This window comes from Primulina huaijiensis, chromosome 3 (assembly GCF_012295235.1).
Source record: "Primulina huaijiensis isolate GDHJ02 chromosome 3, ASM1229523v2, whole genome shotgun sequence".
Lineage (NCBI taxonomy): Eukaryota > Viridiplantae > Streptophyta > Magnoliopsida > Lamiales > Gesneriaceae > Primulina > Primulina huaijiensis.
This window is the reverse complement of record NC_133308.1, coordinates 7,927,476-7,944,429: the sequence shown is the minus strand read 5'-3', so window position 1 is coordinate 7,944,429 and position 16,954 is coordinate 7,927,476. Positions and strand designations below refer to the sequence as shown.

The following is a 16,954-nucleotide window of genomic DNA, read 5'->3' as shown; positions in this document are numbered from 1 at the left end:
TCCCATCTCACAACTTGAATATGCAAGGATAATAGGTAGTCTAATGTTCTTGACTAACTGTACTCGTCCAGATCTTGCATATGCAGTAAACAAGTTAAGTAAATTCACAAGTAATCCAAATAAAGATAATTGGAAATCCTTAATAAGAGTGCTTGGATATTTAAAATATACATTGAACTATGGTTTGATTTATACAAAATATCCTGTAGTTTTAAAAGGTGTGATGCCAATTGGATATCTGACACACGAGACTCCAAGTCCACTAGTGGATATGTATTCACAATAGGTGGAGGAGCAGTATCATGGAAATCTTCTAAGCAAACATGTATAGCTCGATCCACTATGGAATCCGAGTTCATTGCCTTAGATAAGGCTGGGGAAGAAGCCGAATGGCTGAGAAATTTCCTAGAAGATATTCTTTGCTGGAATAAGTCAGTGCCTTCCATTAACATTCATTGTGATAGTAAATCGGCAATAAGAATAGCACAGAGCAGTATGAATCTAAGATATGGTCCAGGGCCGAAATGGACACAATATGATAACAAAAATATGTTAGAATTACTATTGTGTAAGTACTATTGACTTGGTTTACATAAACGGTTGACTAGTTCAAGACATCATGTCACTACTCAACTAGTAAATCCTATATTATATTACTATGGATGGTTCAAAGTCAAACACTACCTATCCTGATGCAATAATAATTCACAAGAACTTTCATACGTGCATTAATTTCATTCATGTGGGGGATTGTTGGATAAATGAAGAATGAAGAGTGGTGAATGAAAAAAGGAGTGAGAGTTGCCCCACATTGAAAAATTAGACAACATTGGTCTCCTTTATAAGCTCCAAATTGAGCTAAGGGTTTAGTCCCAAGGGATACCAGAAGTTTTTAGAAGAGAGAAGACGCTGATAGATTGTGTCTTGGTGAAACACATGCGCGCGCTGCCGGCTCGGCGCAGTGCGGTGCGGTCTTTGAATAATATTATTCTTTTTGGATCAAATTAGAGTTGTGACTCCTCTACGCATCCGGTCTGAAATGTTGTGACTTTTCTACGCATCCGGTCCGAAAAGTCTTGTCTCTTCTACGCATCCGGTGATCATCTATAAATAATCCTTCTCTTCAATTTTTGAAAGCTGATTGCCCATTTTCGTTGCACTTCTTCTTGCCATCTTGCTGCATAAAACTTCACTTCGTTTTTGAAAGTTGGTGCGTAATTTTGTTCGCTGTTTTCGAGAGTTTGTATTGCTGCAATCTCTCGACTTCAAGTCGTTGTATCTTAGGAACGATTACATGCAACATATAGCGCTTCATACGAGCAATTTTGTCTTGCGGAGAAAAAAACATCTTTGCCTCGACTTGGTGTTTATCTATTTGATGAGAAACGAGAGAAAGACAACCAACACTCTATGATCGGGCTCAACCAACAGATTAAAGACTTTAGATAAACTGACATCGAGATCGAGCTCCAACTTGAATTTAAGATCGTGAATTGGTGATGGTGATCCAATCATAAACGGCTTGGCAGTGATTTAGGGAAATGGACAAAAATACCAACAAGTATGAAGAAGTTAACTTCTATAAAATATCAAAAATGTATAAAAAAATAAATAGACGTCAAGGAAATGGACAAAAATACCAACAAGTATGAAGAAGTTAACTTCTATGAAATATCGAAAATGTATAAAAATTAAATAGATGTCTCAACCTTTGACTTTTTGTAGAAATTTCACGTTTAATCTTGTTAATGTGAATTTTTATACAAGCACCCATGTAATTAGTGATTGCATTAGACTCTGCTGACAATTCCCTGGAAACTTCAGCAGATAATAAGAAGAAAAAGTATGTGACATGTAAACTTACAACATCAACAAAATAATGTAAAATTTTTCGATCACTCAACCAAATATTAAATTTAACATAATGAAATGTCTGAAGAATTAAGAGTAAAAACTAACCATTTTACTGAGATAACGGATGAATTGGTCGTCATTAAATTATTTTACACAAAAAACATTGTCGTAAAGTTTCATTTATATCATAATATCATTACGAATAAGTGGCAAACGAACAACAATTATTATATTAATATTATTATATAAATGTAGGGCACATGTGTTGGGCCTTTTTCAATATTCATGAATAAAATTTAGACATTGACAACTTCCCAAACCGTGGTAAGAATGGAAGCCCAAGAGCTCACAATGGGCTCATCATGAATTTGGCCCGATATCATTCAATTTAATAATAACAATTATATTACATGACAGCTGTTACAACAATATCAAATAAGTGCTTGAAATAATTTCTTTCGAACTTGATTCATCTATGTCATTGATATACACAAATAAATTGTGTGTAATCAATAAAATTGAATTTTGTTTTTTTGGTAGTAACTTATAAAAATACTTGATGTTTTTTATAACATAAAAATAGTTAATATTAAACCGTCGCTAATTTGAAATTAGCGATAATTAGCAATCAAGACCGTCGCTATCACAATTTCCGTCGCTAATTTGTTTCAAAAAATAAAAAAAATACTTTTAATAATTTAATAAATCTAAAAAAAACTTATAATCGAAACTAAAATCGTGTAAAAGAAAAAAATTTGAAGTGTTGTGAAGTAGTAAAATCGTGTAAGAAAGAAAAATTTTACGTGTTGTGTGAAATTGTATAAGAGAGAAAAAATTTTGAAGTGTTATGAAGTGGTTATAAATATTTTAGGTGTTGTGTGAAATTGTGTAAAAGAAAAAAATTTTAAGTGTTGTGTGAAGTAATAAAATGGTGTAAGAGAGAAAAATTTTAAGTGTTGTGAAGCGGTGAGAAAAATTTTAAGTGTTGTGTGAAGTGATAAAATGGTGTAAAAGAGAAAAATTTTAAGTATTGTGAAGTGTTGTGGAGGAAAATGACCGAAAATATGATATTTATAGTCAATTTGCGACGGTTGTTGTTTAAACCGTCGCTATTGGCGACGGTAATGTTGAAACCGTCGCATGATTTAAATTTGCAACGGTTTATATTTAAACCGTCGCTAACATTAGCGACGGTTTCAGAATACTGTCGCTAATTTTAGCGACGGGTTTTGTAAAACCGTCGCTAATTTTAAACATGCGACGGGTTTTGTTAAACCGTCGCTAAATATTGCAACGTTTTCCAAAACCGTTGTTGTTTGTCCTAAAACCACGCTAATCGACAACGGTTTCTTAAAACCGTTGTCGATTATCCAAAAAACACGCTAATAGACAATGGTTCATAGAACCGTTGTCATTGACCCCAAAAACCGTTTTCTTTGACCCTGAAAAGACAACGGATTTTAAAAACCGTTGTCTTTGACCCTTAAAATACAACGGTTTTTGATATAACCGTTGTTAAAAACATACGACAACGGTTTTTCACAAAAACCGTTGTTGTATGCAGAATTTCTTGTAGTGATGTTAGACACACACACACACACACACACACACACACACACACACACATATATATATATATATATATATAATGTAACGGTCATGGGCCCTGGCATAACATGGGCCTCGGCCCATACCCACGCACCCTCACTCATAGAACTTCTTCAGCCCAGGCACTGGAGCTTTTACTTTCCCAGAATTAGAACCCAAGACCTCCTGGACTTATATAACTTCCTAGTTCTCCAGTGATACTCTGTGATGCCATGACCCATTCTCCAGCCATGAATAGGTGGAATGACATGAATTGCCTTAAACAGGTCGCATGTTTTGACTTTCCATACAGTTCCAGTTAAGGTATCTTTGAAACTTTGCTTTGTAATTTCCCTATCGTGCACATTAGGGCATTCTGATTTGATTTTACTTGACTGAATTCTCATATTATTGTCAATGTTAGATGTCAAATATCGATCAAGTTCTTGGAAGATATATATATGTACGTAGACAATCCTCCTTCTTGAGCTAGTTTTTGAGGTAGAGTTAGACCAAAGTACGTGATCTTAACATGAAATTAGACCTAGTCCATAATTTTAATATGAGATCGGAGTCCAGACCGACCGTTATGTGTTGGACTACTCATATGGGCCACTCAATAATTTCTTGTAAACTTCACGCTCCAATTGTTCATTCTTGGGTGTGATGGGGTGTATTATATGTTTCACATCGACTGGATTAAGTTATCGAGAGTTGTATGCATGTACTTGACAATCTTGCTCCATTGAGCTAGCTTTTGGAGTGAAGTTATGCTCAATCCATGATCTTGATGTTATCAGAGCCTAGACTTACCGATATGTGTTGCACTGCTCTTATGAGTCATTTGCTAATGTCTTGTAAACTTCATGCTCTAGTTGTTCATTAATGGGCATGAAAGGATGTGTTTCCAACAATGGTTGAATTAAGTTTTTTTAGAGTTGTATATATAGACTTGAACAATCCTCCTTTTAAGCTAACTTTTAAGGTGGAGTTAGACTCAAGTCCATATTCTTAACAGTGAACTCTTTCAACAATGGGCAATTATGATGATATTCTCTGCAGGTTGTCGGGAAAAAAGTACGCAAGACTATACCCTGCTTCAGTTTTTGAAGAGCTTTATGCTCACTCTGAATCCATGGTTAGCAATTCCAGTCAGGTAGCCTGCTTGATCCAACCCTGCTCGAACATCTATTTTTCTTCCGTGCTCTGTGATTTTTGTCAATTTTGCCTAATTTTGTAATGTCACATTCTTGCATGTAGTATATTCATTTCTTTTTATTAAAAATTTCTGTTGTTTGTTCCCTCGAAAAGTGATTTTCTTGTCTGTAGGTTGATCTAGATGACATTGACAGGCAGGGCTTCAGTAGGTGTTGGATCTTGAATTTACTGATTGTATACTAGAGGAAGGTGAAATGTTATACATTCCCCCAAAATGGTGGCACTATCTGCGGTTTCTAACAACTAGTTTTTATGTCTGGCCTTCATTCATCAAGTATTCAGAAATCTATGTGTCGTGGTGGTTTACGCTCATTACCACATCATCTGGATCCTCAGCCAAATGTTTGTTGAGAGATGGTGTTGCCAGTTGATTAGCAGGACTTCTTAACTTAGGTCATTTTCTTTTATGTGGTCGTTCTGCTAAATTTACTTTCGCTTTGATTGGATCAGGTGTCACATGAACTGGAGAAGGTTCAATAGCTGCAGATTCATTTATGCTAAAATCTTTGGATGAAACGGATCCTGACTCATCATCCACACGATCAACATCATAATCACTATCGCTGTCCACCAAAGGTTTCTTTTTATTTCATCGAGTTTTCGAGGGTGTCTCATGAATGCTAGACAAACCATTATCATTGCTAGGCTGTCGAATTAAGGACTCCTCCCTGATCAAAAATCCTAACCATATTAAACTCTCTTTAGCTGTCATCTTATCCTGCAAACACATTGATCGCCCAATTAGAATTCTAATCCTTGCAATATCAGCGACATATGCTTTATAACAGCAGTTAAAACCCCAACTTTCGACATCTTTTTCAGATCACGAGGCTTCTTATAGAGGGGTGCCCGACCCTTCTGTAATCATAATCTCATCAACTATTCTTCGTTCCCTGTTGGCCACCAAGGAGGTAAAATGACCTTCTCGAGTGGATATTTCTGCTGAGGTGGGTCACAATGCTACATCAAGGATGATAAAAGTTATATTAATGTCGCATCTTGAAGATCTTGAAGAACCATCTGTGGATTCCCATTTTGATAGCCACCTCCATTTCCTTTAAAAAGGCACTCAGTCTCGTACTTACAGATTGCAGCAGTGCCATTTTTATCAAACTTCACATTTTCCTTCCACTAAGCTCGTATATTATATGATGAACCCCTGACTGGCTTACCCTGCTCATAAATAATTCCATACACAAATCCACGAACCTTGCAGTGTTAGAGTAGGTGTCTATAGAGCCACTTGTGGCTTGAGTTTTATTTACTATTATTTAAAAACAATCTTTATTTTAATAATATTTTATGGTTTTATCTAATTTTGAAATTTATTTTATCTGTATACTCATTCAAGTTGCATAGATAAAGTTCATGGATATACAATAGGTACCATAAGATGGTCCTCTCAACGTAAGATCATGAAACCCATTAGGAAGTGTTTCGTATATTCTAAATAGGTTCCTAGTCGAATCAGCTGACTAAAATAAGAATCAAAGTCGTTTGAGCATGAGACTAACATTTCTGATATAAACGTCATATTTCATTGGTAAGGGCATGGAGATGCCATTCATACAGATGTGTGATCATTTGATGATGCACTGGCAACCATCTCTCGGAATGTCTAAGTGGTTATCACTTATCGAGTAGAATAGTCTGCAGTTATGGTTGTACACCATTAGTCCTTTGACCCGGTACAATAAGGAGGCTTTGCGTACTAGCACTGCACTTTGACTCGTTTACTGACTCCATTGAGGATCATCAGGTGGTGAGGTTGGGTGTAGTTTCAAAAATGTAGGAGCCAATACATTATAGTCGAAGATTCACTGTTTGCCTACTGGTGAAGATATCATATGTGATTTAATGAGTTAATAGTGTAAGGAATCTCTGGCCAGAGTAAGATATGTGCTTTACGGAAAGTGATTTTATATTTGCACATCCTACGTCATTATTATCACTCAAAGATATATCATATCATTATCAAATTCATTTACAACTCTTGATATACCAATGATTGCAGATTCGATCGTGATATCAGAGTTGAAGGGACCGTACTATATGCTAACCATAACGTAAGTTTCTTGAAGGCACTGTCACTGACACCTAGGGGATCATGGGATGATGTTACTAGACATTATTATGATGATATGATGGGTATAATCAGACTTGAGTTCTGACATTCTTGATCAAGGAGTTGATGAAAAGAATGAAGTTAATTATGGTAAGCCCGGAGAAGAATAAATGTTATTTTGAATCACATGAAGTTATAAATCAACGGCTATCTGTATCAATAAACAATTGAGGGTCACACAAATATCAGATTCTATGTTCCCGTCGAGATGGTTATATTCAAGGAGTTGAAGTTGGCGAATCTAGTTTGTTGGAGATCAAACAAATTCCTTATAAAAGAGTTTATAAGTGAATTCCATATAATGGAAATTGTGAAAGTTGTTTAACTGCTAATTAAGTAAGGAGAGTGAAACTGCCTGTTTTAGTGAAGTAGTTCACAAAATTGGTACTATCAAGATGTACAGAAACTTGAATAAAGGCTTCTGGTGGAGCGAAATGAAGAAGGGCGTCGCTAAATTTATCTCATAATGCCAAGTCTGTCAGCAAGGCAAAGCCGAACGTCAACGACCTGGAGGACTGCTCCAACCTAAGGAAGTCCCAGAATGGAAATGAAAATATATTTCCATGGATTTTACAAAATCAAGACCAAGTTATGACAATATATGGGTAATCGTAGATAGACTCACATAATCTACACATTTCTTACTCGTCCGTATGAATTATAATCTGGACAAATTGGCGCAATGCACATGAATAATATTGTGAGATTGTAAGGAGTTCCACCGAGCATTTTATCAGATCGAGATTTGAGATCGTTTCTCATTATAGGAAAAGCATTTAACAAGATATAGGGACTAAGGGCACTCTCAATATGGCCTTTCACCCACGAACCGATGGCCGAACCGAGAGAACAATCCAAACTCTAAAATACAAGCTTGAGCTGGATTTTAGTGACATCTGGAGTGAACATCTACCATTAATCGAGTTTGCTTCTGATCGAAAGAAACTTGAATGAAGAATTAAAATACGAAGAAGTTCACGTTCAAATCATGGATACCAAGGACCAAGTACTTAGGCGACGAACCATTCTATATGTCAAAGTACAATGGTTTAATCACAACGAAAGAGAAGCTACATAGGAATTTGAAGAAAAAATACACAAGCTGAAACGACCTCGATTTTTTTTTCTAATCTTAAATCATAAATTCTAAATTTTTAAATAAAATAATTCAACATAACCATGGATCATAATAATTTAACAATTAATATCTCAAGTGCATGAAATAAAATCCTAAAGCATCGACTAACCAAAAATTCCTAAATTGACTTTTAAAAAGATCGGCTAACAATAAAAATTAAGCATAAAAATATCTCTAAATAAAATCCTTAATGTAAATTTTTAAATCCTAAATCTATCTAGCTAGTGCGGAAACATAAAGGCCCTCGGGTGTGTACTGCTGTACTCGATCGACTCAATCGTCACCGCCTCCAAAATCATCAAATCCTGCATCATACAAACCTAGTGAGTCTAAAGACTCGGCACACTCTAAACATAAATAACAAATAATAAATATACACTCACATGCATTTAAAAATCATAATTTTATTTAAAATAGCTTTTGAAAATAAATAAACCATTTAAAATCATTTTAAAAATCATTTAAGCATAATTAAATCATAAATCGCAAAATAATTTTAAAATAACTTTAAGCATAAATAAATCCTTTTAAAAATAGCTTTAATCATCATCATAAATCATATATCATAAAATCATTTTTATCATAAGCTCTCAATCATATATCATTTTGGGTGAAGTTTGATCCTTGAAAGTGACTAGCTTTTATCCTTTAGTCGACTGCAGTCTTAGCTCCACATGGTCCATGGGGGTGAGCACTAGGCTCCACAATGGAAATACGATCGTCGGGATCCCTCGGGGGCCTTGGCCCGAATATGGGTTCCCTTTGGGGTCTTGGCCCTCACGTCATCTCCACAAAATCATATATCATATCATTTGTCACAGTCAATTCACATCCCTCAAAATATTTTTCCTTTTCTTTAAAAATCATAAAATAACACAGCTTTTCAAAAATAGCATTTTAAACAGTATAAATTGCACAGCTATACCATAAATCGTAAAAATACATTTTTATCATCAAAATCATCATTTCAAATCATAAAATATCATTTGACATGCGTTATGATCCTTCGGGACGCTGCCAAGCGTTTTCATATTTTTCTAAGTGTAAAAAGATCGTTTTGCCCCTAGACGTAAAAATTCTCGAATTTATATTTTCTCACTTTTAATGACATAGGATTATTCTAAATAATTATTTAAGCTTAAATATAATTTTTCATAATTTTATGAAGCTTAAAACTAGGCTTTTTGATTAATTCTTTAATTAGCGTTTCGTGCGGCGATAAAATCCCGGATAAATCCAAAACTCATTATTTTGATCCTAATTTTAAACATAGCATTTTTATTATTTATTCTACCCTTCCAAGTCATGAGCCACACCCGTGGACCCATGGATTCAATTTTTGTTCTAAAATTCGAAATATTGACACCTAATCAAAACCACCGAGCCATCTCCCAATTTACTAGAGCCGCACCCAAGCCACTTGAGCCAAACCCTAGCTAACCCTCCTAGGCACCCTCCTGATAATGCCCAGCCCCTAGAACCAGACCCTGGCCCGTGATAAAGCCCCTGGAACCGAGCCACAGAATCTGTGAGTGACTCCTTGCCTACACCAAGACTCCTAGCCCACTAGGACTCTTCCAGCCGAACCACCACCGAGCCCAGCACACCCTACCCGACCCTAGACCACGCCCAGACCAAACCCAGACAAGCCCAGCCCCTGGAACCCAAGCTGCAAACCCCTGAAACCAACAGAAGCTGTGCTCATCACCTTGCTGCTACAAACTCACGCTTCCCACGTTTCGCTCGAGCCACAGCGCACCCACTTGCACCAACCCATGGCCCGACCCCTACCCATCACCATAGGACCCTGACGAACCAGCCTGGCTCGCGCCCAGGCCAGCCACAAGCCACTCTTCTTTCCCGAAGACACTAGCTGTGCGTTCACCTTGCTGCATGTGGTTCCCTCTTTTTGCTCGAGCCAGCAGTGAGCCCACTACTCTAGCCCCTGACCCGGCCCCTGCCCATCATCCTAGGACCCTGATGGACCACCTAGTCCAACCCCAAACCGAGCCCCAGCCCTCTTTACACCAGCTGAACGCGAGAAGGCTTGGGGAGAGTCCTAGCTTTCGTGGACTCTTCCCCAGCCTGAACCACGAGCCCTAGCCCTCCTAGGACTATACCTAGGACCTAACCATGACCCCTAGGACCCAGTCTCCACACCTGGTCGAGCCCCAAGTGCCCATGCAACACAAACAATCCATGAACCTTGAACAAGCCAACCAAAAACCCACGGCCCTTCTTGATAAATCCTACGGTTTCCAGCCTAAATTCCCTTCAATATTTATCATGTTTTGTCCATAATTTATCATATTTTATCATGTATTGGCAGCTTAACCCTTGGATTCATAACTTTTTTCGAATACACGTAAAATCGTCGTGTTTTTGAAAATATACGATCTACCGTAAAAATAATCGAACAATCATATTTTTTATGCATAAACAATTAAATCAAGCATATTATGATTTGTATGATGTTAAAAGAGTTTAGGAAACGTGTCTTTGCATTTATAACGCTCGAATTTTCAATCGTCGGCGAGGAAGGACGGACGGGCGACGAAGAACACAAGTTTTCCTTTTCCTAAATTTCGAAAATTCTGAATTGTGTGGGGTGTGTGTTGTTTTTCTGATGGGTGAGGGAATTGTGAGGTTTTTGAATCCTAAATCACTTATTTATAATTAATTAACATACTAATGGGCTTTGGTTTTTGGGCTTGCAAGTTTAAGGTAATTGGGCCTTCTTTAAATCATTAAATTGGGCCCAATAATACTTAATTAATTAAAACATAATAGTTTGTAAAATTAGTTTCCATAAAATAATATTTTTGATCTTTTAAAACTCCTCGTTTGCCCAAAACCGACTTCCCGAGAAAAATCGAGCTCGACTCGTAAAATAAACTCGAACTCCAACATTTTTAGAAAAATTAAATCATTTTTAATCACATCAGAAAGTCTTGCCATTATTTAAATAAAAATACATATTCTTGTCTTGGTCGTCTCCGGTTTCCTTTTCCCTGCCTATTATCGAATATTCGAGTAAAATCCTTAATTTCATGAAAACATGTCACATAATCATTTAATAATGCAATCATACATTTAATCATATAATAAATATCATGCAAGCATTTAAAAACAATTAAATAAAATGATTAAGCAATTAAAACAATTTTGCATGCATGTAGTTTATGTAGGTTAGTTTTTCGGACGTTACACAAGCAATACTCTTACCTCTTTGAATCGCAAGAAAACTCAAATTTCGAGTACGTAACTTACAATAAATATGGAGGGATGTGAAGACCAAACCCAAGAATGTCTCACATCCCATCTCACCTTGATAGCCCAAAACTCAATCAAAATACCTGCAACCCATCATGTTGGGTTTCAAAATTTGAAAAACAATTAACAACTAATTCTACAATCATTAGCAGCCACCAATGACTCTTAAATCCGAGAGTTGTAACAGCTCAAAGAGAGAACGAATATGACTTTAAAGGAGAGAATGGATATGGCTTTAAAGGCAGGTAAATGACTTTCAAAAATCTGTCCATTTAGCTGGTCACTATTCTCATATATATTATATATGTATTGTCCACGCATCTTGCACCAATTTTTACCGGTGACATCATGTCATATGTCGAGCTGAAAAACTGATAATGGATGGATATAGTGCATTTTTGGGAGTAATGACTGAGTGTACTTGTTTAGCATGTTGAGATATGATGTGCAGGAGAAGCTCACAACCAACTGAACTTCCCCCATCTTTTTGACGCCGGTCGGTTTCAGCGCGAGTAGAGGGTATGAGTGGGTGTAAACACGTTCTGTTTCGAGGTTGGATAGCCTTATCCTAACTTTTCCTATGCTGGCATCTTTTCATCCTTTCAAATGACCATTTTCAAATGCTCCGATCGTGATCACAGTACAAGGATCGAATACTTCCCATGTGTATTGCTCGTTCCATTTTTGTGAAACGCTGTCGATGATCGTCCTTGTTCGTACCCATTTAAGACCATATTTAGCCACACAGTAAGCATTTGTGGTTCCTCTTCCATCTTTAAAAATTTTAATAAGTGACATACCCGTGGTGCTTATGATTCCTAGCTCGAGAAGGCCAATGCTCGATTTACAAAGAATTTTGGAACTTGGTCTGTAATCGCTGCTATAATATGTCGACTCATCCAACACATGGTACCCACCATCTAAGCTAAGCCTTAAGTGAATTTTGCTAGCAAATTTAGTATCCTTTTTTTCTCCCTCAATAATTGTATGCTTCTCAAGATTATGCCACTTGGCTGATACTGGCTTGTTGTCGGTTCGTTTAGGGATGGTGTTCAGCAGAAATATGAATTTGCCCAAGGTTTCATCTTTGTTGGTTGCTACTAGATCCTCCACGGTCAAGATGAGTGGCGCCTCGAATGGCTCCGCAACTACAAAATCTAAATCCTCATTCCAAGATGGATTCACACTCTTCAATGGAGATATTCTAGTTTTAAGAGCTTGATTTCCAAGATTATCCTTCATAAAAACTTCAGGAGGCCTGCTCTTGTAACTTGGCCGCAAATCTTGGCAGTGAATCACATTAACTCTGAGATACCAAAGCCTTGGAGAAAGGTACACCTTACCCCAAATTTTTGAAACTCTAGCACTGCCAACAGCTGCTGCATCAGGAAAAACCTCGTCTGCCTAAGTACCTTTCCAAAGAGCTAGCATTATTTCTCCCTATCTGAGCTTTTCACCTGTCTTTTCTTTGAGCTTGTTTCATTGTGGTGCCAAGGGACTATCAGGTGGAACATGTCGTGGGATGTCAACAAGATCAAAGGTGAATTTACCAATAAAATCATCCACCACAAAATCTTTATCCTTCACAACCACTTCAACAGATGAAGCTTGGAGCTGGTCCTGGGAGAAAGAAAAAACGAGATTCCACTGTGGATTAGTCTTTTTTGAAAAATTTTTTGTGATTCCCTTGTAGTTACCAAGCTTTACTTGTATATATGGATCACAAGAACTGTTAACATGCATTGCGAGTAACTCTTTAGCTTTTACAACCCGAACGTAGAGATATTCCATCTGCTCAACGAGGTCACGTGCACAGATAACCTTATTAACACCAGTGATCACCCCTGAGCCAGCTATTTTGGGAGCCGTATGCTTCAGATCGAACTCTTCGGGTACCGGACCCCTCATTATTTTCTTGGATTATCTTTGAATATTATCAGTCTACTAGTCTCAAAAACTTCGGACCAGTTCTTGGTATCACTTCTCTAATGCGAACAGATATATGGCTTGGTTTCTTCACTCATCTACACGAGTTTCCTGAGAGAATGATTTTGATACAAGTTGGTCACAAGATTCAGCCGTTCCATGGATTGATGAAATAAGTTTTAACAAATGAATAAACCTTAAAAAAGTGTTAGGATCGATTTGGGGAAAATCGTTGAGCTACAATAGCTCGGTTCTTGAAATATTGAACACCGATGAATTAAATCGAGTTTGGTTTTCAAATCAAGCGGAAGACACTCAAAATAATCTTTCGTAGAAACCGATTAAACATTTGTAAAGCATTTAAAATATATGCAAGTTGAATGAGTAAATATATTTTAGTTAAAGTATTCTATCAAACGCTTTGTATGCAATATTTTGGTATTTGAATAACACATAAAATGCTTCAACAATTCATCTTTAAAACTATGAAAATGATAAGTAAATGCAATAAACAAATAGACATGAATTTGTTTATGGATGCTCGGAGATTTCAAATGCTCCTACGTCACCCCTTCTTCCCCTTGGGAATGATTCACTAGAAGACTTTGATTTATAAAACTCTTTGTACAAACCCACTCAGCTTAGTACTTACACTACTGCCTAACTGAACTCCTAGCTCTCAAGATTGTAGACAGCACCTCACAATCAGCATATTATTTAATTTCTCATATGGAACTCCTAGCTGATTCAGTTCAGTTGGTTAGCTGCTGGTTCAGTTCAGTTTCAGCTGGTGTGCTTGTGCATAACCAGTATCTTCATCGTCATTTATCAGCATCTTGAGCTTCGATTCAGACTTTGACTTTTGAAAATGATTTGTAGATCATCGTCTTATCTTTTCAACGCATACTGAATTGCTTCATTCCAATAAACGAGCTGAGAGATATGACAAAAATACCGCAACTGCTCATACCCAACTGATTGCTGTTTTCGTGCAAGAATTTACATATATAAGCGATCCGTTAGACCTTGATAACATCCGAATTTGCCCAACTGACGGGAATTCAGTTTCAGAACACCAAAGCTTGCCAGTAATTCATTTTGTGCATAATTCAGTTTCAGCTTGCTTCTTGTTTTAATAACTTCACACTTGAGTAAATATGTTAGAAACACAATAACAAATTTTGTTAACATCAAAATCAAGATTGCGAACATGAAATGTTCCAACAAAAAGAATGGAGATTTGATCAGGATCACATAATCCAACTGATAGAATACAACTAGTATCTGCTAATCATGTTTGAATGAATTGATGTCAATTCATCACAATCTTTATCACCAAAAAAATTGATTCTTTAACCGAAGAGTTTCAAGATAAAGAACAAGGGAACATGGGTGGCTGAAACATTTCTCATTAACAACAGGACGAAAGAACCTTAAATTTTTTCAGACTTTTCAACCAAGAACACGCAGCACCTTTGCATAATAACTAGCCATCCAGAAGAAAATCCAGCAAAAAGAAAACATTATTCTTGGCCTGAACCAAAAAATAACACCATTTGTACTAAAAATTCCACTCACGGCAGGGAAATAGAGAACAGAAATAATAAAAATGATTGCTTCATTGATAAGCATTTAGTAGAAAAGCTCTTAAATCTTGATCCATTGTTACATCCATGCAAGCAAGTATTTGAAATAAAGACAAGAAATTAAATAGTAACGATGTTCTTACTTTTTCTGAAAACATGGAAGTGAAACCCCATCAAATATAAAAGTGTGCGTGATATGTGTCTTCTACTTTATTTTTTGCGTGGCAGGTTTGGGTGGGGGTGTGGATGATTCAAATTAATTGGAAAGTTGCTGCAACTAAATTGGAAAGCCAGTAAAACTTCTGATGTAAATGTTGATGTACCATTTTCTCGCATATTAGGAGTAGCAAAATTTTAAAAAATTTGGTTTGACATTCAAAACGTTCCTTGGACGTCGTATGATGTAAATCATTAATAAGGTCTTTTAGAATAATTTATATTTACGTATATAATTTCAGCTCCAGCTATTCCAGATTTTAAGCAGATATAGCTCTTGTTATAAATCTCTACAAACGGATCTTTCTCCTTCTTCAATCGTCTAATCAGGTCTATGATCAGAAACTGAATTTCTCGTATAGATCGCACTAGAGATCTAAATGAAATTTGCATTGAGTATTGATCGACGGAATTTTAGAAATCCGGCGAGATGCCGTCAATTGGGCGGCGGCGTCACGACGGTGATGTGTGGAATGTGGTCGACCGAATTCCTTGGAGGAGGTGGTCTACTTTTGTGAGGGGAGAGAGTAAAAAAAATTATGGACAAAAATTTGTGTGTGAAAGTTATGTGTATAATTCAACTATTAATTACACATATATAAAAATCTCTTCCTTATCTAATTAGGATTATCCTTTTATCATGATATTGTTTTTTCATTATTCAAAAACACTCATTTATGTATTTCAACTCTTGAAAATACCATGTATAATTAAATTATTATCAACTTTTGANTTCAAGGTTTCGGAGTTTGATAAAATAAAGTATCATAGTTTGTAGAACTGATTAGCTAAACTGAAACCATACAACTGAAATTATCCGAACTTAAGATTTATGAAACTGAATAAAGATAACTGAATTAGTAAGTCAACTGAATGGATTATCAATTGAAACTGAACAGGACGCTTCAAGTCAGCTCAACTGATCAGGAGTTAAACTAGATCAGTTGAATAGTTTAACTAAAGCGACAAATCATACTAAGCAGTCTGCAACGCCGTACTACTGACAGAAGGAGCACAACAGACTGCAACATCGTACTATTGTCAGAAGAATGTTGACACATTAAAAAAAGACGAATCAATGGATATGTATTAATTAATGCATTCAATGTTACAGTTGGAGCAAAACCTATAAATAGCTGAGGAGTTCAGTAAGAAGACTGATTCGAGAATTTTCAAAAGAGAGAAGAATTGAAAGATCCAGTTACTCATCCAAGATCAGTTGCAATATTTGCACAGACAAAAAAGCTCACACTTCACAGTCATATTCAAAACGTTTAGGATATTATTTGAGCATAAAATTAGCATGTTACATTGATATATTTGATCTTTTTATATCAGTTGTGCTATGTTATTGAATAAGAAAATCAATTTGAAATACTGATAAGTTAGTAGAGACTAAGAGTTTCAGTTTGACAGTGTTTAAGTCCAAACCGAAGTGGGTTATTATAGTTGCTGTAATCAATCAAAAAATTTTAGTGAAAACCTATTCTTGTGATAAAAGAGGTGACGTAGGAGCTTTTGAAGTCACCGAACATCTATAAAAATTTTCGTGTTCAATACCTTATTTATTGTTAGAGTATTCAATCTGTCAGTTGGTTTATTTCCGTACTTTAAAATACTTAACCGATTGATATTAACAACGAGATTCTTGAGTTCAGTTTATCACCAAACTGGCTCATATTTTAAAAGAGAAGAAAATCTCCAAGTATTTATTCAACCCCCCCTCCTCTAAACAATTTTACTTTTTTAACCGATCCTAACAAGTGGTATCAGAGCGGTTTCGATCTTATTTCTGAATACTTTCCATTTATATGCCTGATCACCATGTCTTCATTCAACAAAATCCCTATGTTCTCAAAAAAAGATTTCGATGATTGAAAAATCAGAATGCAGACTCATTTAGCTGCATAAGACGACGACATGTTGTACGTCATAACTGACGGACCTATGAAAATTATGAAAGCTAACACAGCTGTTGCTCTAACTGAGGAGCACCTCACCGTATTGAAAAACCACGTGAAGAGTGGATAG

General features: G+C 36.3%; 1 pseudogene; it reads right to left on the bottom strand.

Moving 5' to 3' along the window:
- Positions 1-11,546: 11,546 nt before the first annotated feature.
- Positions 11,547-13,313, bottom strand: LOC140972164 (FT-interacting protein 3-like; annotated as a pseudogene).
- Between the last annotated feature and the right edge of the window lie 3,641 nt (positions 13,314-16,954).